This window comes from Trachypithecus francoisi, unplaced genomic scaffold, assembly GCF_009764315.1.
Source record: "Trachypithecus francoisi isolate TF-2019V2 unplaced genomic scaffold, Tfra_2.0 Lachesis_group12, whole genome shotgun sequence".
Taxonomy (NCBI): domain Eukaryota; kingdom Metazoa; phylum Chordata; class Mammalia; order Primates; family Cercopithecidae; genus Trachypithecus; species Trachypithecus francoisi.
In genome coordinates, this window is record NW_022681457.1 from 63,367,528 (window position 1) to 63,388,951 (window position 21,424).

At 42.3% G+C, this 21,424-nt stretch overlaps 1 pseudogene; it reads left to right on the plus strand.

Moving 5' to 3' along the window:
* The first annotated feature begins 16,507 nt into the window (after nt 1-16,507).
* On the plus strand, nt 16,508-16,954 carry LOC117093866 (annotated as a pseudogene).
* Nucleotides 16,955-21,424: the final 4,470 nt, after the last annotated feature.

Consider the following 21,424-nt stretch of genomic DNA (forward strand, 5'->3'; position numbering starts at 1 on the left):
TCTCCCTGTTCATTGGGGTGTACACAGCATTTAATCTGATTACTGATATGGTTGGGTTTAGAAGTTATCATGTTGCTATTTGTCCTATCTGTCCCATCTGTTCTTTGTTCTTTTGTTCTTCTTTTGTTGCCTGATTTTGGATTGAGCATTTTTTAGGAATTCGCGTATCTCCTTTGTTGGGTTACCCGCCATAAGTCTTTGTTGTGTCATTTTAGGAGTTGCTTTAGGGCCACCTAACCCATGGAGTAAGATAACTCATGGTAGAATAGGCTAAAAAGAAGCCCCAGAAACTGTCCTTCCTCTGGACTAGATAGTACATTTTTAAAACCATACCATTAGAAAGAATGACTTCTGGAACGGCAGAGTAAGGACCTCCATGAACTCACTTTAGAGAAATGACCAAAACTGATGAGACTTATTTTAAAAAAACAAAAAACAAACAAACAAACAAAAAAAAAACAGGCACGGTGGCTCATGCCTATAATCCCAGCACTTTGGGAGGCCGAGGTGAGCAGATCACCTGAGGTCAGGAGTTCAAGACCAGCCTGACCAACATGGCAAAACTCCAAATTTACTAAAAATACAAAATTAGCTGGGCGTGGGGGTATGTGCCTGTAACCCCAGCTACTTGGGAGGCTGAGGCAAGAGAATCACTTGAACCTGGGAAGTGGAGGTTGCAGTGAGCCGAGATCGCGCCACTGCACTCCAGTCTGGGCAACAAGAGCAAAACTCCATCTCAAAAAAACAAACAAACAATTATTTAAAGTTTCTGGAAATTGTCCTCATGGCATGAAGCAAATAAAGAAGCATTTATTCAAGAAAATCTATTAAATCTCAATAAGAACACTCAGAGTCTGTAGCATTTGAGTCACAACTCACTCCTTCCCTAACCTCCAACTCAGCATGATGAAAGTCCTACCCCTGGCCAGGTGCAGTGGCTCACACCTGTAATCCCAGCACTTTGGGAGGCCAAGGCGGATGGATCACCTGAGGTCAGGAGTTTGAGACCAGCCTAGCTGACATGGTGAAACCCCATCTTTATCAAAAATACAAAAATTAGCTGGGCGTGGTGGCAGGCAACTGTAATCCCAGCTACTCAGGAGTCTGAGGCATGAGAATTGCTTGAACCTGGGAGGCAGAGATTGCAGTGAGCCAAGATCATGCCAGGGCACTCCAGCCTGGGCAACAGAGTGCGACCCTGTCTCACAAAAAAAAAAAATAAAATTGACTGTGGTGATGGTCGCACATATTTGTCAATATACTAAAAACCGCTGAACTGTATATTTTAAATGACTAAATCATATGATAGGTGAACTATATCTCAATAAAAACGGGTTGCTATTTTTTAATCTAACAAACTTGATATTAAAAGGTTAAATAAGGCCAGGCACAGTGGCTCACACCTGTAATCCCAACACTTTGGGAGGCGAAGGTGAAAGGATCAGTTGAAGCCAGAAGTTCGAGACCAGCTTGGGCAACATAGTGAGGCTCCCCATCTCTACAAAATAAAAAAAAATAATAAATGATAATAATAAATAAAAGATTAAATTTAAAAACGTATCTTAACCATTTTTTTAAGTATAAAGGTAATTACTAGAACAAAAATATCCACCTTCAGGCTGGGTGCAGTGACTCACACTTGTAATCCTAGCACTTCAAGAAGCAAAAGCAGTTGGATTGTTTGAGGAATGGAGTTTGAGACCAGCCTGGGCAACATAGCAAGATCCCATCTCTACAAAAAATTTCAAAATTAACTAGGAGTGGTGGCGCATGTCTATAGTCCTAACTACTCAGGAGGCTGAGGTGGGAGGATCACTTGAGCCCAGGAGTTCGAGGTTACCATGAGCTATGATCACACCACTGCACCCCAGCCTGGGTGACACAGTGAGACCCTGTCTCCAAAGAAACAAACAAAAAACAAAAAATCCATCTTCCTAAATATCCTAAATATCCAAACACATTTAGAAAATAAAAGGACAAAGAAAATATCAAATAGAGAAAGAAATACAGACACACATATAATATACATATAACACACATAACAATTATATTGTAAAATAATATGACATAATTGAGACTGTTAATACATATGAGTGGGTTTAAGTCCACTGAGAAGACTGACTGATTTATTAAAAGACATGCCATGCCTTGCCTGATTTTGGATTGAGCATTTTTTAGGAATTCGCGTATCTCCTTTGTTGGGTTACCCGCCATAAGTCTTTGTTGTGTCATTTTAGGAGTTGCTTTAGGGCCACCTAACCCATGGAGTAAGATAACTCATGGTAGAATAGGCTAAAAAGAAGCCCCAGAAACTGTCCTTCCTCTGGACTAGGCATGGTGGAGGAGGAGGAAGAGGAGGAGGAGGAATAGAAGGAGGAAGAGGAGGAGGAGGAGGAGAAAGAAGAAAGAAGAAGAAAGAAGAAAGAAGAAGAAAGAAGAAAGAAGAAGGAAGAAGCTTACAGCCCTTTGGAAATCTGCAGTTAAAGGAGGCAGCCTGTGTACAACAGAGCCCCTAGCCACTTACTCATCACCCTCTGCGTGATTCCTTGCGGAATACATGCACACTCTCTGGGATGTCTTTGTAAGTGGAATTTAGGAACAAGAGAATTTGCTAAAATGGGAAATTTGAGATACCTTCCTATATTCTTGTGTATGTATAAAGTAGCACAGAAGAGGAAATATACATAAGAACTTCATTAAAGTTATTTGGTGAATAAAAATGAGAATCTCATTATTAAATTAATTAACATTATTATCAAAAACAGAATAAACAAGAATCCAGATGCTGGAAATGTTCCCTTTCCTTTTATTTAGAATAAAAATATTACATAGTAAAAGAATATTCTGTAAATAAATACAATAGAACAAGTGACCTACAGTTTCCCTTCTCCACAGCCTAAAGTACTCACAGTCATTTTTTTAACACAATGTATTTTATGAATAAACCTCTACACTTTTAAAATTGAGTTTTTCTCTTTTTGAAGTATAGCTTCAAGCAGCTACAAGTTTCCATCCTGCTAACCCCAGGCAGCAGTTGCTTTTAACTTCTATCTTTTATTTAAAAAACTTAATTGGAAGTTTTTGTAGCCAGAAGGAGCACTTCAAAGAAGAAAAAAAATTACCAAAAATTAATACTTTATGTCAGAGGTTAGTAGGGAAAAAAACAAAGATTACAGAAAAAGAAGGGTTAATGGTATCTAAGAAAGCAATGAAAGAAGAAAAGAGGCAGAAAACCAACTGAAGGAAGAAGTGAAAAGGGAAACTTGTAACATTAAAAACAAAAAATGTGGAGTAACATTTTCCTTACTCCAAACAGGATGAGACAACACGAGTGTTACAGCAGCATTCATAATTTCCTGCACAGCCCAAAGGCTCTGTGCACAAATCCTCCCACCCTTACTCAAGTCTTTTACTCCTATCTACAATTAGACATCAAGGGACCACAGCACTTCCTATACTTTTATTTCCTGACACTCCTGTCACTGTCAATTCTAAATCAACTCTGACAAAACAATATTAAAATTTCAGGCATGATTTAGTGTTCTGCCTTTGAGGCAAGTGCAGAGGAAGAAGGCCCTGGGTTGGGAGGGTCAAGAGATTAGAGTCTTTGTCCCTGCTCTGCCATCAGTTTACGTAAGACTTTAAGCAGGTGCCTTTCCCTTTCTAGAGCTCAGTGATGTCATTGTAAAGGAAGAGGGGTGGAGATTCCTTGGGTTCCTTCCAGCTCCGATAAACTGTGGCACTATGATCTTAGTGTGTTCGTGATCTTCGTGAATCTCCCATAACACTCGCCAAAGATACTGATGACAGGGAAATGAGATGACTATCGAAGACTTGCTCCGGAAGCTCATAGAGTCAGAGTCACTAATAGATCCTACTATTTCAAATGGGAAAAAAATCCTATACTTGGCTGATGACAATCAAATTGAAAACAAGTCCCCAATACCGGAATAGCTATGAAATAAGACTAAAGACTTAACTGTTCTCCGACAGGCAAGACTTTTCTTATATAAAAAAGTCATAACATAGTATTGATAGATCAGAAGAATGATTATAGTTTACAGCAATCTATTGCATATTTATTTCAAAATAGTTAGAAGAGAATAATTTCAATGTTTCTAGCATAAAGAAAAGACAAATATTTAAGGTGGTAGATATCTCAATTTCACTGATTTGATATGAGCTATGATTGCACCACTGCACTCCAGCCTAAGTGACAGAGCAAGACCTTGTCTCAAAGATAGACAAATAAATAAATAATCACATGTACCCCAAAAATATGTATATATATTATGTACCAATAAAAATAAATTATTTAAAAAATAATAAGAGTCTGCCTCTACAAAGCACTTAAAAATTAGCCAGGCTTGGTGGTATGCACCTCTAGTCCCAGCTGAGGCAGGAGGATTGCTTGAGCCCACGAGGTCAAGACTGGAGTGAGCTATGATTGTGCCACTGCGCTCCAACCTGGGTGACAGAGCGAGAGCCTCTCTCATAAAACAAAACAAGGCTGGGCACAGTGGCTCACGTTTGTAATCCCAGCACTTTGGGAGGCCTAGGTGAGCGGATCACTTGCGGCCAGGAGTTCGAGACCAGCCTGGCCAACATGCTGAAACTCTGTCTCTACTAAAAACACAAAAATTAGCCTGGCTTGGTGGCAGGAAGCCTGTAATACCAGCTACTAGAGAGACTGAGGCAGGAGAATCGCTTGAACCCAGGAGGCAGAGGTTGCAGCGAGCCGATATCACACCATTGCACTCCAGCCTGAGCAACAGAGCAAGACTTTGTCGAAATAAGAAAGAAAAAAGAAAGAAAGAAAGAAAGAAGAGAAAATTTGAACACTAAACTTGATTTAATGAACCAATAGCTAAAAAACAGACTACATACTTTTTTCAGTCACTTGGAGCATTTATAAAACCTGGCCATTCAAAGGGTTAAGGCAAATGTTTTTTAAAAAGTTAAAAACAAATATTAAACATTCCAAAGCATACAGGCCTTAATCTCTATCAACATGTAATTAAGTTAGGATTCAATCATAAAAATATATTTTTTTCAAACCTGTATGTTTGGAAATTTTAAAACATTTCAGACATACACCGAGGTCAGAGAAAAAAAATATCAGGGAAATTAAAAAGTGCTTATAAAGGAAAACAATTAAACATAATATATCAAAACTAGTAGGATAATTCTACTCCCATTTAGAATGTAGGAGGTTGCAAGACAATGTTTCCCCACCCTAACAACAAGAAAAAGATGGTTAACCGCTAATCACAGTCTTTCTAAGTGCATCAGAGAGCTGAGAATGCATAAAACCCAATGAAAAAACCCAAAAACTGACAAGCATGGTTGCCTTCCCTTGGTTGAGCAGCAGGGGGCAGAGGATCTCGCTGCAGATGGGTAAGAAGAGAAGACTGAACTTTTAATGAATTTCTAGAGATGAAACGAAGGTTTGAGTGATGGTTTAGAATCCCTAACAGCTCCATACACAGAGACTCTGTACTCATAGCCAACTCTACTCCATGGATCTTTACCGAATGTATGTGAAAAAAACTGGAGACAGAACAGGAGAACTGTTGAGAGACCCTCTCTGAACACACATGTGGAGCCTGCGGAACAATAAAAGAAATGACTAGGGTTTGTGTGCCTGGGGTACCAGAGGAAAGAAGAAAGAGAAGGAGTCAAAATAAGTATTAGAAGAAAGAATGGCTAAAACTTTTCCAATTTGGCTAACTTTTAAAATTTTTTTGTAGAGACAGGGTCTCAGTGTATTGCCCAGGCTGGTCTCGAACTGCTGGCCTCAAGCGATCCTTCCAGAGATAAACTCACAGATTCAAGAAACTCAGTGAAGCACAACAGAATAAACACAAAGAAAAATACTCCTATGTATATCATGGCACTAGTGAAACCAAGAATAATGAGAAAATCTTGAAAATAGAGAAAAAGTAGAGCAATAATTAAAATTACCAGTTGCTTCTCATCAGAAAGTATGAAGGTCAGAAGACAGGGAGATAACATCTTTGAAGTGTTAAAAAAAAAAAGAAAAAGAAAGAAAGAAATGACCAACCAAGGGTTCAGTATACAGAGTAAATATCCTTAAAAAATGAAATCAAAATAAGGGCATTTTCAAATAAAATAGGTTGATGATAAAACAAAAGGAAAAGCTATAACTATCAAGTTTCTAGAAGAAAGATAGAATGTCTTGGAAAACTTGGGATAGGCAAAGATTATTTTAAAGGAAATTGAAAACACTAAATTTTAAAAACTTATTGATAAACTGGGTATCATTAACATTAATAACTTGTGCTCTTAAAAAGATACCATTAAATGAAAGAAAAAGCAAGCCATAGACCAGAAGAAAATATTCAACACATATGTCTTGTATTTAGAACAAAGAACTTATATCGGGAAGTGAAAATAAAAGAACTCTTACAAATCAATAATAATAAACAATCCAACTGAAAAAAAAATGGGCAAAAGAGACTTTAAGAAGCTGTATGGATACCCAATAAGCACATGAAAAGTTGCTCAACTTTAAGGAAACGCAACAGAAAACCACTATGAAATACCACTACTCCCCCCTTCAAATGGCTAAAGTAAAAAGCATTGACAGGCCAGGTGTGGTGGCTCACACCTGTAATCCCAGCACTTTGGGAGGCCGAGGAGGGCGGATCACCTGAGGTCAGGAATTCAAGACCAGCCCGGGCAACATGGTGAAACCCCATCTCTACTAAAAATACAAAAGTTAGCTGGGCATGGTGGTGCATGCCTGTAGTCCCAGCTATTCAGGAGGCCGAAGCAGGAGAATCACTTGAACCCAGGAGATACAGGTTGCAGTGAGTCAAGATCGTGCCACTGCACTCCAGCCTGGGTGACAGAGTGAGATCCTGTCTCAAAAAAATAAATAAATAAGTAAAGTCTGGAAGAGAGAGATGTGATCATCTGGTAGAGTTTTCCACTTGACATTTCTCAGCATATAAACGGGTTATGGGTGAGTCAAGATGTGACAGCTGAAGACTGCGAGAGCCTCTAGACTGGTCACCTCAAGCCCTGGGTGGCCTTACTGACCCCAGTGTGCCAAAACAAGTGGTCATTTTCTGCATGAGCCATGATATGAAAAAGTTTAGAAAGTATTAACATAAGGAATGGGAATATAGAGAAAAGGCTCAAACACAGAGACCCGGGTTAGCTAGCACGTAGAGGCCGGGAAGATGAGGAATAACCAGCAAAGGAGACTAAGAAAGCATGAGCAGTGATGAAGGTGGTGAGCCACGACAGTGTGTTATCCCAAAGTCAAGGGTTTGCAAAGAGTTTGAAGAAAGGAGTGACCATGTCAAATGCTGTAGACTGGTCAAGAAAGAGAAGGTTTAGGCTAAGCATGGTGGCCCACGTCTGTAATCCCAGCACTTTGGGAGGCCAAGGCGGGAGGATGGTTTAAGCCCAGGAGTTCCAGACCAGCCTGGATAACATGATGAAACCCTGTCTCTACAAAAAATTTAAAAATTAGCCAAGTGTGGTGGCACTCACCTGTAGTCCCAGCTACTCCAGGGGGCTATGGTGGGAGTATCACTTGAGCCTGGGAGGTTGAGGCTGCAGTGAGCCAAGATCACACCACTGCACTTTAGCCTGCACAACACAGTGAGACCCTGTGTCGAAAGAGAAAGAAAAGAAAGAAAGGAAGAGAGAGAGGGAGGGAGGGAGGAAGGAAGAAGGAAGGAAGGAAGGAAGGAAGGAAGGAGGAAGGAAGGAAGGAAGGAAGAAGGAAGGAAGACAAGAAAGAGAGAGGAAAGAAGGAAGGAAGGAAGGAAGGAAGGAAGGAAGGAAGGAAGGAAGGAAAGAAGGAAGGAAGGAAAGTGGCTCACACCTGTAATCTCAGCACTTTGGGAGGCTGAGGCATGTGGATCACCTGAGGTCAGGAGTTGGAGACCAGCCTGACCAACATGCAGAAACCCTGTCTCTACTAAAAATACAAAATTAGCCGGGTGTGATGGGGCATGCCTGAATCCCAGCTACTCAGGAGGCTGAGGCAGGAGAATCGCTTGAACCCGGGAGGTAGAGGTTGCAGTGAGCCAAGATTGTGCCATTGCACTCCAGCCTGGGCAACAGAAGTGAAACTCCATCTCAAAAAAGAAACAAACAAAAAAAAAAAAAAAAAACAGAGAAAGAGAGAGAGAAAGAAAAGGTCTGAGAAATGACCATTGAATTTAGCAACACAGGGTCATTGGTGACCTTGACATAAGCTACTTCACTAGAGGACAGGCAGGGTTGAAAACCTGACCACATGCATTCAAGAAAGAATATGACAACTTTTTCAAGGAGTTTTGCTATAAAGTGGAGGAGAGAAATAAAGTCATCCCTAGAGAAGGTTATAGAATAATGAAGTTTTCTGAATCTTAAGATGGGAAACATAGCAAACGTACATCCGATGGGAATGTTCCAGTGGGTGGGGAAAATGTGATGAGACAGAAAAGAGAAAATCTATTGGAGAAGGTTCTTAAGAAGGCAAAAGAAGATAAAATGTAATGCACAAAACAAAGGGTTGGCCTTAGAACAGAGGTATACCCATAATAACAGAAGAGAAGGCAAAGTATATATGGTTAGACACGTAGAGCATTGTGCAGATGTAATGGAACATATGCAAGTTCTCTTTCGTTGTTGAAAGTGAGAGTAAGAGAGAAGGTATGTGAAGTTTCAGGAAAAAGAAGTCGTTAAGGAGTCATCTAAAATAATCTGTCACTTTTGTTACTAAGTAATCAATGGGCCCAATGCACACAGAGGCCAATAGCATGGCACTGGCTTTTGAAAAAAGAAATACTTTATTGTGAATTGACTGGCAAGGAGACAGGAGGAAACACTCAAATCTGTCTCCCTGAGCTGGGATTTGGATCAGGTTTTATAAGCATAGGATAATGAGGTATGATCTGATTGGATCTTGCAATGAGGTGATTGCCAGGAGGCATGATCTGACTGGATCTTGCCATGAGGTGACACCAGAGCTTGATCTGATTGGATCCTGGATGCTGCCATGTGGTGTCCGCTTCTTAATTCAGTCCCCTCTCCTCAGTCCAAGCACTTAGGTTCCCACTACCCAGACTGTTCATCTGTGCAAGCTCAGGTTACATGACCTTTGACCTGGGGGTCCATGGCAACTGAAAAACAACTCACAACTTTGTTACATGAAAGTTGAGCCAGATTGGTCTGGAGCAATTACACTTTCTTCCCTCAACAATCAATCCAGAGAAACAGCCATTTTAAGAACCTTCTACTCTTAGTACACACACATCTAATGAAAAGGGTTCCTATGAGCATATATATTATATTTAAGCTATATATTTAATCTTCTCCATGAGAAAACACAAATTATAAACATACCTTATCTCAAGTAATTATACCATATTCCCCACTGCCTCTGCTCTCAAATGCATAGTTTATAGTTTAGTGGTTACTAAATTACCCTTCTACACATCAAATCCACTACTTAAAAGGAGCTAGTCTCTTTTAAAGAAATGAACCTAATAATCTGTATGAATAAAACCATGTCCCAAGTTATCTATAAAGTATGTTAAGAGCAGAACTATGATTTAATGCCAAGTAAATTTTAAATATTACACCTTAAAATGCATCATGTTCACATAAACAATTATATAACAGGCTGGAAATTCAGGAGCTAATAATGCAGTTTTCAGCAAGTAAATGAAAGTTCATTTCCTCCACAGCACCCCTGTCTCTACAGGCCACTGATATACTATGTATGAACAGCTTCCATAGATATGATGTTTCTCAGAGGGTTTTCTCCAACCTGGGCAACAGAGCAAGACCCTGTCTCAGAAAGAAAGAAAAGAAAGAGAGAGAGAGAGAGAAAAAAAAAAAGAGAGAGAGAGAGAAAGAAAGAAAGAAAGAGAAAGAAAGAAAGAGAGAGAGAGAGAGAGAAAGAGAAAGAAAGAAAGAGGAAGAGAGAGAGAGGGAGGGAGGGAAGGAAGGAAGGAAGGAAAGAAGGAAGGAAGGAAAGAAAGATGGCCAGGCACAGTGGTTCACACCTGTAATCCCAGCACTTTGGGAGGCTAAGGTGGGTGGCTCACCTGAGGTCAGGAGTTCGAAACCAGACTGGCCAATATGGCGAAACACTGCCTTTACTAAAAGTACAAAAATTAGCCAGGTGTGGCAGTGCGCTCCTGTAATCCCAGCTACTCAGAAGGCTGAGGCACAAAAATCACTTGAACCCAGGAGACAGAAGTTGCGGTGAGCCAAGATTGCACCATTGCACTCCAGTCTGAGCAACAAGAGCGAAACTCCATCTCTTTTTTTTTTTTTGAGACGGAGTCTCGCTGTGTCGCCCAGGCTGGAGTGCAGTGGCGCGATCTCGGCTCACTGCAAGCTCCGCCTCCCGGGTTCCCGCCATTCTCCCGCCTCAGCCTCCGAGTAGCTGGGACTACAGGCGCCCGCCACCGCGCCCGGCTAGTTTTTTGTATTTTTAGTAGAGACGGGGTTTCACCGTGTTAGCCAGGAGGGTCTCGATCTCCTGACCTCGTGATCCACCCGCCTCGGGCTCCCAAAGTGCTGGGATTACAGGCTTGAGCCACCGCGCCGGGCCGCGAAACTCCATCTCAAAAAAAGAAAAAGAAATGTCATTTTCATTGAGCATTGGATCAATTTCAAAGTTGTTATTCACAGAATAATAATAACATCACACTATCTTTCTAAAATTCCAACACAGAATAAGACCAATTACTGGGTATGCTCAGCCTGGGAGGGTCAAGAGGGCAGATATTCTCTGCAGCTGTCCCACTTGGAGAGTCCAGAGAAGCAGAGGATGTTTTCCAGGGAGGCTGTTGAGATGCAGGGCCCGCCCAGGAAAGTCTGAGGGCTATCCTGGGAAGAGGATAAGGTATACTCATTTTTTCAAAAAAGCAAGTGGGAGAGGCATTAGATTTAAAGTATTTGCCAAATACAAAGCAATTTCAAAGCCTTAAAAAATTCTGCAAGATATTCATTCAACAAATATTGATAGGCCAGGCACGGTGGCTCACGCCTGTAATCCCAACACTTTGGGAGGCTGAGGCGGGCAGATCACTTGAGGTCAGGAGTTCAAGACCAGCCTGGCCAAGATGGCAAAACCCCATCTCTACTAAAAATACAAAAAAAAAAAAAAAAAAAAAAATTAGCTGGGCATGGTGGTGCAAGTCTGTAATCCCAGCTACTCTGTAGGCTGAGGCACGAGAATCGCTTGAACCCAGGAGGTGGAGGTTACAGTGAACTGAGATCACGCCACTCTGCTCAAGCCTGGGTGACAGAATGAAACTGTGTCTTAAAAAAAATTGATGTTAGTAAAGTCAATATACAGAATAGTTTTAGCACCACAAGATGCCTCATGTTGCCTTATACAGTCAGGCCATCTCTTCCTCCCTCTCCTTATCCCACTCTGACCCCTGGCAAGCACTAATCTAGCCTTCATTTCTTCTTGTCATTTCAAGAATGGAAAATACAAGAATCATATACGTTACTATGTGACCCTTTGGATTGGCTTTTTTCACTTAGCATAATTCCCTGAAGATGCCTCCAAGTCTTTGTGTGTTTTGATAGTTTGTTTCTGCGTATTGTTGAGTACAATTCCATGGTCTGAACATACCACAGTTTGTTTAATCACTCACCTGCCAAAAGACATTTGGGTTATTACCAATCGTTATTAATAGCTATTGTTTTTAAGGCTGTTATGAGCATTCACGTACAGGTTTTTGTGTGAATGTAAGTTTTCATTTCTCTGGGATAAATGTCCAAGAGTGCAGTTGTTGGATCTTATGGCAGTTGCATGTTTAGCTTTCTAAGAAACTGTTAAACCATTTTCCAGAGTGTTTTCTACCATTTTACATTCCCACCAGCAATGTAAGACTGATGCAATTTCTCTGCATCCTTGTGAGAATTCATTGCCTCTAGTTTATTTTAGCCATTCTAACAGGTGTGTAGTAATAGCTCATTGTGGTTTTAACTTGCATTTCCCTAATGGTTAATGGTATTGAACATCTTTCATGTGTTTATTTGCCATCTGTATATCCTCTCCAGTAAAATGTCTGTTCGTGTCTTTTGCCCATTTTCTGATTGGATTGTTTGGGGGCTTTTTTACCGTTCGGTTTTTAGGTTCTTTATATATTGTAAATTCTAGTGCTTTATTGGATATGTGGCTCCCAAATATTTATTCCCTGTCTATAATTCGTCTTTTTATCATCTTCACATGGGCTTTATTTACTTTGTTTTTTTTTTTTTAGAGTCAGAGTCTTGCTCTGTCACCCATGCTGGAGTGCAGTGGTGTATTATAGCTCACTGCAAACTCCACCTCCTGGGCCCAAGCCATCCTCCCACCTCAGCCTCCTGAGTAGCTAGGATCACAAGCATGCCACCAGACCCAGCTAATTTTTTGATTATTTGTAGAGATAGGGTCTCACTATTTTTCCCAGGTTGTTCTCAAACTCCTGGCCTCAAGCAATCCTCCCTCCTTGGCCTCCTAAAGCACTGGGATTACAAGCATAAGCTTACAAGTGTAAGCCACCACACCTAGCCCACATGAGCTTGAGCACAGCAAATGTTTTATAATTTTGATGAGATTCAATTTATCAATTTTTCCTTCTATGGATAGTTCATTTTGGTATTAATTGTAGGAATGTTTGCTTACTTCTAGATCCTGAAGATTTTCTCTGACAGTTTTTTCCTAAAAGTTTTATAGTTTTATATTTTATGTTAAATTCTATGACCTATTCTGAGTTGTAGATTGAGGGTTTTGTTTGTTTGTTTGCCTATTGATGTCCGATTACTCCAACACTGTTTAAAAGTTCATCATTGAAAATACTTTTGTACCATTGTTAAAAATAAGCTGGGCGTATTTGTATGGGTCTATTTCTGAGTTATCTATTCTGTTCCATGGTTATATGTTTCCATCTCTCCTCCAACACCACACTATACGGATGACTGTGGTGATTCAGTAGGCCTTAATATCAGGTTAGAGTAATTCCTCCATTACTCTTCTTTTAAAAAAAATTGTTTTAGCTATTCTAGAGCTGTGCCTTTCCACATAATAGTTTATCTATGTCTCCAAAACACCTTGCTTGAATTTTTATAAGAGTTGCATTACATAGATCAATCTGGAGAGAAACAACACATCTACTAGGTTTCAATCCGTAGATACAGTATGTTTCTCCATTTATTTAGGTTGTTTTTGATTTATTTCATCAATATTTTGTAATGTTCAGTGTACAGATACTGTACATGTTTTGTTAAGTTAATATCAAGCATTTCATTTTCTTTGGAGCAACGATAAATGGCATTGTGTTTTTAATTTTGCTTTCCACATTGTTAGTATATAGAAATGCAATTGATCTTTGTGTATTGATCTTGTATCCTACAATCTTGCTGAACTTACTTTTAATTCTGTAAGGTTTTTTTGTAGACTTCTTGGGATTGCCTCTATAGACAATCATGTCATCTGCAAATAAGAATAAATAAGAATAGTTTTATTTCTTCTTTTCTAAGTTGTATGCCTTTTATTTCTTATTGTGGTGGCTAGAACTTCCAGTACTGTGTTGAATATGAGTGGGGAGAGTGGACATCCTTGCCTTTTTCTTGACCTTAGGAAGAAAGAATTAGTCTTTTACCATTAAGTGTAATGTTAGCTGTAGTTTTTTGTTAATATTCTTTTATGAGTTGAGGAAGTTCTTTTCTATTTCCAGTTTGCTGAGAGCTTTTATCTTGAATGGATTTAATTTTGTCAGGTGCTTTTATTCTTGTGTCAATTGATATGAGCATGATTTTTTTTAACAGTTTTGTGTTTGTTTGTTTGTTTGTTTGAGATAGGATCTCACTCTGTCACCCAAGCTGGGCTGCAGTGGCACAGTCACGGCTCACTGCAGCCTCAACCTCCCAAGCTCAAGCAATCCTCCTGCCTCAGCCTTCTGAGTAGCTGAGACTACAGATGCACACCACCCCACCTGACTACTTTTTATATTTTTGTAGAAACAGGGTTTCACCATGTTGCCCAGGCTGGTCTCAAACTCCCGAGCTCAAGTGATCCGCCCATCTCAGCCTCCCAAAGTACTGGGATTACAGGCATTAGCCACCACGCCTGGTCTTTCTTTAGCTTATTGATATGGTGGATTACATTGATTAATTTTCGAATACTGAACGAGGCTTCTATACCTGAAATCATTCCTTCTTGGTCATGCTGTATAATTCTTTTTGTAACATTGCTGAACTCAATTTGCCAGTATTTTGTTGAGGATTTTTGTATTTAAGTTAATGAGAAATAATGATTTACAGCCTTTTGTTTTGCTTTGCTTTTGTAATATCTTCGGTTTTGGCACCAGGGTAATACTGGCCTCATAACACAATCTGGATGTTTCCTCCTCTTTGATTTTCTGGAATACATTGTGTAAAACGTATATTCTTTACATGTTTGGTAGAATTCTCCAGTGAAACCAACTGGACCTGAAGATTTGTTTTTTGTGAGGTTTTTGTTTTTGTTTTTGTTTTGAGACAGAGTCTCATTCTGTCGCCCAAGCTGGAGTGCAGTGGCACTATCTCAACTCACTGCAAGCTCCGCCTCCCAGGTTCACGCCATTCTCCTGCCTCAGCCTCCTGAGTAGCTGGGACTACAGGTGCCCGCCACTGCGCCCGGCTAATTTTTGTATTTTTTTAGTAGAGACGAGGTTTCACCATGTTAGCCAGGATGGTCTCGATCTCCTGACCTCGTGATCCACCCATCTCGGCCTCCCAAAGTGCTGGGATTACAGGCGTGAGCCACCGTGCCCGACCTTTTGTGAGGCTTTTACAAATTCAATTTATTTAATGGCTATAGGACTAATCAGGGTGTCTATTTCATCTTGGTTGAGTTTTAGTAATTTGTGTTTTGTGAGGAATTGGTTCATTTCTTCTAAGTTGCTGAATTTATCAGTGTGAAGTTGCTTGTAGTATTTCTTTATTATCCTTTTATTGGCTGCATAATCTGTACTAATACCTTCTGTTTCATTCTTGATATTGGCACTTTGTATCTTTCTTGTCAGTCTTGTTAGAGGTCTATGAATTTTGCTAACTTTAAGAACCTGCCTTTTGTTTCACAGATTTTCCCCCATTGTTTTCCTGTTTTCAAATTTTATAGATTTCTGCTCTTTACTGTTTCCTTCATTCTGCTTGCTTTGGATTTATTTTGCTCTTTTTCTGCTTCCTTGAGGTGGGAATTTAGATTGTTGATTTGAAACCTTTTGTCTTTTCCAATGTAATGTAAGCATTTAGCACTACAAATTTCCCTCCCAGCACTGCTATAGCTATATTTCACATACCTTGATATGTTACAATTTGATTTCGATTCAGTTCTATGTATGTTTTTATTTCCCTTGAGATGACTATGTGAAATTTAAGCTGAGATTCTGATGATGAGTTAGCCCAGAGAAGTGGGGAGTAAAAGAAGAGGGCCTTAGGTTTGTGGACTGAACCTATATTACCTGGCCAAGCACAGTGGCTCATGCCTGTAATTCCAGAACTTTGGGAGGCTGAGGCAGGTAGATCACTTGAGGCCGGGAGTTCAAAACAGCCTGGCCAACATGATGAAACCCCATCTCTATTAAAAACACAAAAATTATCCAGACACGGTGGTGTACACCTGTAGTCCCAGCTACGTGGAAGGCTGAGGCAGGAGAATTGCTTGAAGCCAGGAGGTGGAGGTTGCAGTGAGCCAAGATTGAGCCTCTGCACTCCAACCTGGGTGACAGAGCAAGACTCTGTCTCAAAAATAAAAATAAAAATAAATCAAAGACAAAACATGAAGTAACATCGCTGAATTAGGGGAAGAAAAGTCTGCATGTTGAAAGGGGATATCAGGAAATTTGATAGAAAAAGCTCTATGTCCTACCGAAGTCACTGTACTTCAATCATAAAGACTTCTTCAGGTCCCAGGTAGAAAAATGGCCCTCAGACTTCTCCCCAGCAGCGTCTAAAGACAGAAGACAACACCAAAATGTCCTCCACGTGCAGAAGGAAAGAATGTGTGCACATATGTGCATATGTTTCTGATATAATGCTCATTCAAAGCTAATGGTGGCTGGGCTCAGTGGCTCATGCCTGTAATCTCAGCACTTTGGGAGCCAAGGTGGGCAAATCACCTGAGGTCAGGAGTTCGAGACCAGCCTGACCAACATGATGAAACACCATCTCTACTAAAAACACAAAAAAATTAGCCGGGCATAGTGGTGTACACCTGTAATCCCAGCTACTTGGGAGGCTGAGGCAGAATAATTACTTGAATCTGGGAGGCAGAGGTTGCAGTGAGCTGAGGTCGAGCCACTGTACTCCAGCCGGGGCAATAAAAATAAAAACAGAGCTAATGGTGGTTCTTTCTAGGTGGTGGGATTTGGGGAGGATTATATATTTTCTAAATTTTATCACTGCAGTTTTCTGCATTGTTCGAGCTCTTTAAAATGAACAAAACAGCTTGTTTTCACACATCCAAATGCCAAGCCGCCACGCACTTAGGATGGCCCATGGAAGCCGAAGCCGCACCTCCCACATGGCCCCTCTGGCCAGCCGGGCACCTCAGATGAGAGCTGCAGCCAAGCCAGCACCAGCAGCTTAGCTGCCAATAGTGGCACCCACCTCTCAGGAGTTGGCTCTCCTGCTGCTGCGCCCCAGCAGCCAGGTCTGAGGGCCCAGATGGCAACCACTGCAGCCGACTTGACTGTGGGCTCTGCTATGGGACACACACTGGGCCACGCCATCACCGAGGGCTTCCGTGGAGGAAGTAATGCTGAGCCTGTAAGGCCTGACATCACTTACCGGTAGCCTCAGGGAACCCAGTCGGCACAGCGGCCTTGCTCTGTGAGGCCAGTTTTTGGAGGATGCACAGAACCAGGGTGACAGAAAGCTCTGTGAGGGTTCCAGTGAGGTGCTGAAACAGTGCAGACTTGCAAACAGATTGGCCTGATCAAGAAGGTCACATTGGAGTAATGAAAAATCAGCTCTCATAGCCAAGTTAATTTAGCATAAAAATATGATTGATAGTGAAGGTATAAAGTGTAACCATCGGTTAAACCTCTCCTTGTCATTCATAGCTTCGTTGCTTCAGAATTGAAATGGAAAAGGGTGTTCTTACTGTGTAGAATTTCATTAAGGTCGTGTAGAATGTGGGGCTAGGCAAATGTTTGTGTAGCCTCCTTAAACTAGCTGTTATGATTTTATTCTTTGTGAGTTAATTAGAAGAAAGTGATTTTCTTCCAAAAATAAAAATGAAAATGAAATGAACTAAATGAAAAATGTAATATCATTGTCATCAAACCAACAGTGATTTTTCTTTAAAAAAAAAAAGATTTAAAGTAAATATGCAAAAATGTTAGCGGCTGGTTGGGTGAGGTGGCTCATGTCTGTAATCTCAGCACTTTGGGAGGCCGAAGAGGGTGGATCACCTGAGGTCAGGAGTTCAAGACCAGCCTCGCCCAAAACAGCAAAAGCCTGTCTCTACTAAAAATACAAAAAATTAGGCCAGGCGCGGTGGCTCAAGCCTGTAATCCCAGCACTTTGGGAGGCCGAGACGGGCGGATCACAAGGTCAAAAGATCGAGACCATCCTGGCTAACACGGTGAAACCCCATCTCTACTAAAAAATACAAAAAACTAGCCAGGCGAGGTAGCGGGCGCCTGTAGTCCCAGCTACTCGGGATCCCGGCTGAGGCAGGAGAATGGCATAAACCCGGGAGGCGGAGCTTGCAATGAGCTGAGATCCGGCCACTGCACTCCAGTCTGGGCGACAGAGCAAGACTTCGTCTCAAAAAAAAAAAAAAATTAGCCAGAAGTGGTGGCGGGTGCCTGTAATCCCAGCTTCTTGAGAAGTTGCCACAGGAGAATTGCTTAATCCCGGGACGCGGAGGTTGCAGTGAACAGAGATCGTGCCATTGCACAACAACCTGGGTGACAGAGCGAGACAACCATCTCAAAAAAAGAAAGAAAGTTAGCAGTGATTGGTTCTGAGTGATAGGAATGTGGATGATTGTTGTTTTCTTTTTTCTTTTTTCTTTTCTTTTTTTTTTTTTTTGAGATGGAGTCTCGCTCTGTCACCAGACTAGAGTGCAGGGGTGGGATCTCGGCTCACTGCAACCTCCACCTCCTGAGTTCAAGTGATTTTACTGCCTCAGCCTCCCAAGTAGCTAGGACTACAGGCATGTGCCACCAAGCCCTGCTAATTTTTGTATTTTCAGTAAAGACAGGGTTTCACTATATTGGCCAGGCTGGTCCCAAACTCCTGACCTCGCTATCCTCCTGCCTCACCCTCCCAAAGTGCTGGGATTTACAGGCGTGAGCCACCGTGCCTAGACAAAAAAAAATCTTTTAATCACAAGAAGGAAAACACTTGAAGTTGGGCTATAGAGGAAAGACTTCAGGGAAGACAGAAGATGAATCTGAATAAGGCCATGAAAAATGAATAGGATTCATAAAAGCACAAAGAATGAGAAAGGTCGCAAAAGCTCAACTAGACTAGTTTTGCTGAAGAAACTATGGTTTCGTGAATAATTAGAAGGAAGCCTTAACACAGAACGAGGTCAACTCAAGGAGGACCGTTAATGCCAGGATGAGAAGTCTGAGATTTATTTTATGGGCAATGAGAGCCACTTGAAAAGATTTAATGCAGGTCTTTCACATGATCAATGCAGTATTTTAGGAAGACCACATTGGCATAGTATGAGCCCAGATGTGGGCAGGCTGTCACTAAACCCCTCAGTCTCCCTCTAGGATGCCTTTTTTAAAAATAAAAAATAAAAAACTAAAAAATAATAACATAAACTTTGGGAACAGAGTTATCCTCCAACAACAGCTGCTGGATGAACATCTCCATGACGTTCACTGCTGCACATTCCTTGTTTAATTGGAAGAGACCACAGATGACCAAATCATAGGCTGACACATTCAAGCCCTGCCTTGTGATGAAACTAAACAAGACAGGGCTTACTCAGGGTAACCACAGGACAAGCGGGAGGAACCTTCCACTCTGCTCCCCAAGGGTAACCACTGGACAAGCAGGAGGAACCTTCCACTCTGCTCCCTGTTTCCTACATCCAGACAAAATGCCAGCATCTCTAGTCCACCTCATTTTGTTCTAGTCAAGTCCATTTTTTGTTGTTGTTGTTGTTGAGATGGAGTCTCACTCTGTCACCCAGACTGGAGTGCAGTGGCGTCAATCTCGGCTAACTGCAACCTCCGCCTCCTGAGTTCATGACATTCTCCTGCCTCAACCTCCCGAGTAGCTGGAACTACAGGTGCCTGCCACTACGCCTGGCTAATTTTTTGTATTTTTAGTAGAGACGGGATTTCACTGTGTTAGCCAGGATGGCCTCGATCTCCTGACCTCGTGAGGAGCGAGGGGTGTGGCCGCGGCTGGGGCGGGGCTAGGTGCCAGGCCGCGCCCACAGAACCTAGGGCCGTGTCCTCCGTCCACCTCACTGCGCCTGCGCCCAAGGGCGCGGGGCAGGCTGGGAAGTCCCGTTACGGTGGTGGTTGGCGGCTCTGTGGGTAACTTGTGGCCCTGCTCGCACGTTTGTCGCAGCTCCTGGATACCTCCATGGCCGCCTCGCCTGTTCTGGCCCTCTCATCTGCCCAGCCTTCCCGGACCCGGACCCTGCCCCGGACCCTCCTGCGCGCCCCTCCGGCTGCCTGTGTGCTACCCCAGCAACCGGCCCGGGGTCTCGCCGGCGCCGTCAGGTCCTTGAGAACGAGCTTCAGGTCACAGATCCAAGATGAGCTAGGGGCTGGAATTGAGTCGGGCTGCCTGCCACCATTCCACCTTGCATGTCACACCTGGCCGAATGCCCTGTGCTTCGCCTAAATTCGCCTGAATGTTCACTATTTCTTTTTATTTTCTTTCTTTTTTTTTTTTCTTAATGCAAGGTCTTAGTAGCCCAGGCTGGAGTAGAGTGGCGTGATCAGAGCTAGCTCACTGGAGCTTTGAACTCCTGGGGCTCACGTGATCCTCCTGCCTCAGACTCCCAAATAGCTGAGACTACAGGCGCAGGCCACCACACCCGGCTAATTATGACATTTTTTGTCGAGGGGGCGGTCTCACTATGTTGCACAGGCTGGTCTCCAACTCCTGGGCTCAAAAGATCTCTCACCTCGGCCTGTAAAAGTGCTGGGATTACCAGCGTGAGCCACCGCACTCGGCCTGTTCACTATTTCTTGTTTCTTTCTTTCTTTCTTTTTTTTTTTTTTAATTGGAGGCAGAGTCTCGCTCTGTTGCCCAGGCTGGAATGCAGTGGCGCAATCTCGCCACACTGCAACCTCTGCCTCCCGGGTTCAAGTGATTCTCCTCAGCTGGGATTACAGGTGCCTGCCACCACGCCTGTCTAATTTTTGTACTTTTAGTAGAAACAGAGTTTTGCCATAATGGCCAGACTGGGCTTGAACTCCTGACCTCAAGTGATTCACCCTCCTTGGCCTCCCTAAGTGCTGGGATTACAGGTGTGAGCCACTGCACCCGGCCTATTCACCATTTCTTAATCCCTGCCAGGGCGGTATTAGCTTTGCAGCTGAGAGTTCTAAGTGACTTGACAAAGGACACCAGCGCAACTTTAATAGCAAAGCCTGGACCGTTTCCACCACCACATATGTGACCTCTGTGTTCTTTCCCATACATTTTAAAATTTTAAACAGCCTTATTGAAGTGCTGGTGTAAAGCCTGTACATATTTAAAGCATACAGTTTGCCTTTTACATATGTGTGTATACATCCCTGAAACCACTACCACAAGAGAATGAACATATCCATCACCATCAAAAATTTACTTCTACCCATTTATAATCCTTCCTCCCGGTCACAGCCTGCCATATCGGTTCCTCAGATAACCGTAAATCTGCTTTTGGTCACTGTGGATTAGTTTGCATCCTATAGAATTGTATGCTGGCCGGGCGCGGTGGCTCAAGCCTGTAATCCCAGCACTTTGGGAGGCCGAGACGGGCGGATCACGAGGTCAGGAGATCGAGACCATCCTGGCTAACATGGTGAAACCCCGTCTCTACTAAAAAATACAAAAAACTAGCCGGGCGACATGGCGGGCGCCTGTAGTCCCAGCTGCTTGGGAGGCTGAGGCAGGAGAATGGCGTAAACCCAGGAGGCGGAGCTTGCAGTGAGCTGAGACCCGGCCACTGCACTCCAGCCTGGGCGGCAGAGCGAGACTCCGTCTCAAAAAAAAAAAAAAAAAAAAAAAAAAAAAGAATTGTATGTTAAGGAATCATATACTATCTGCTTTTTCTCAGGGTAGAGGCCAGTTACCGAGGCCAAGAGGTCACTTCGTGATGAGCATAGAGGCCAATACTATGGCATGAGGTTTTGAGAAAAGGAAAGCTTTATTGCCTGTTGACCAGCAAGGAGACAGGAGGCCAGATCAAGTCTATCTCGCCATGCCAGCCTTA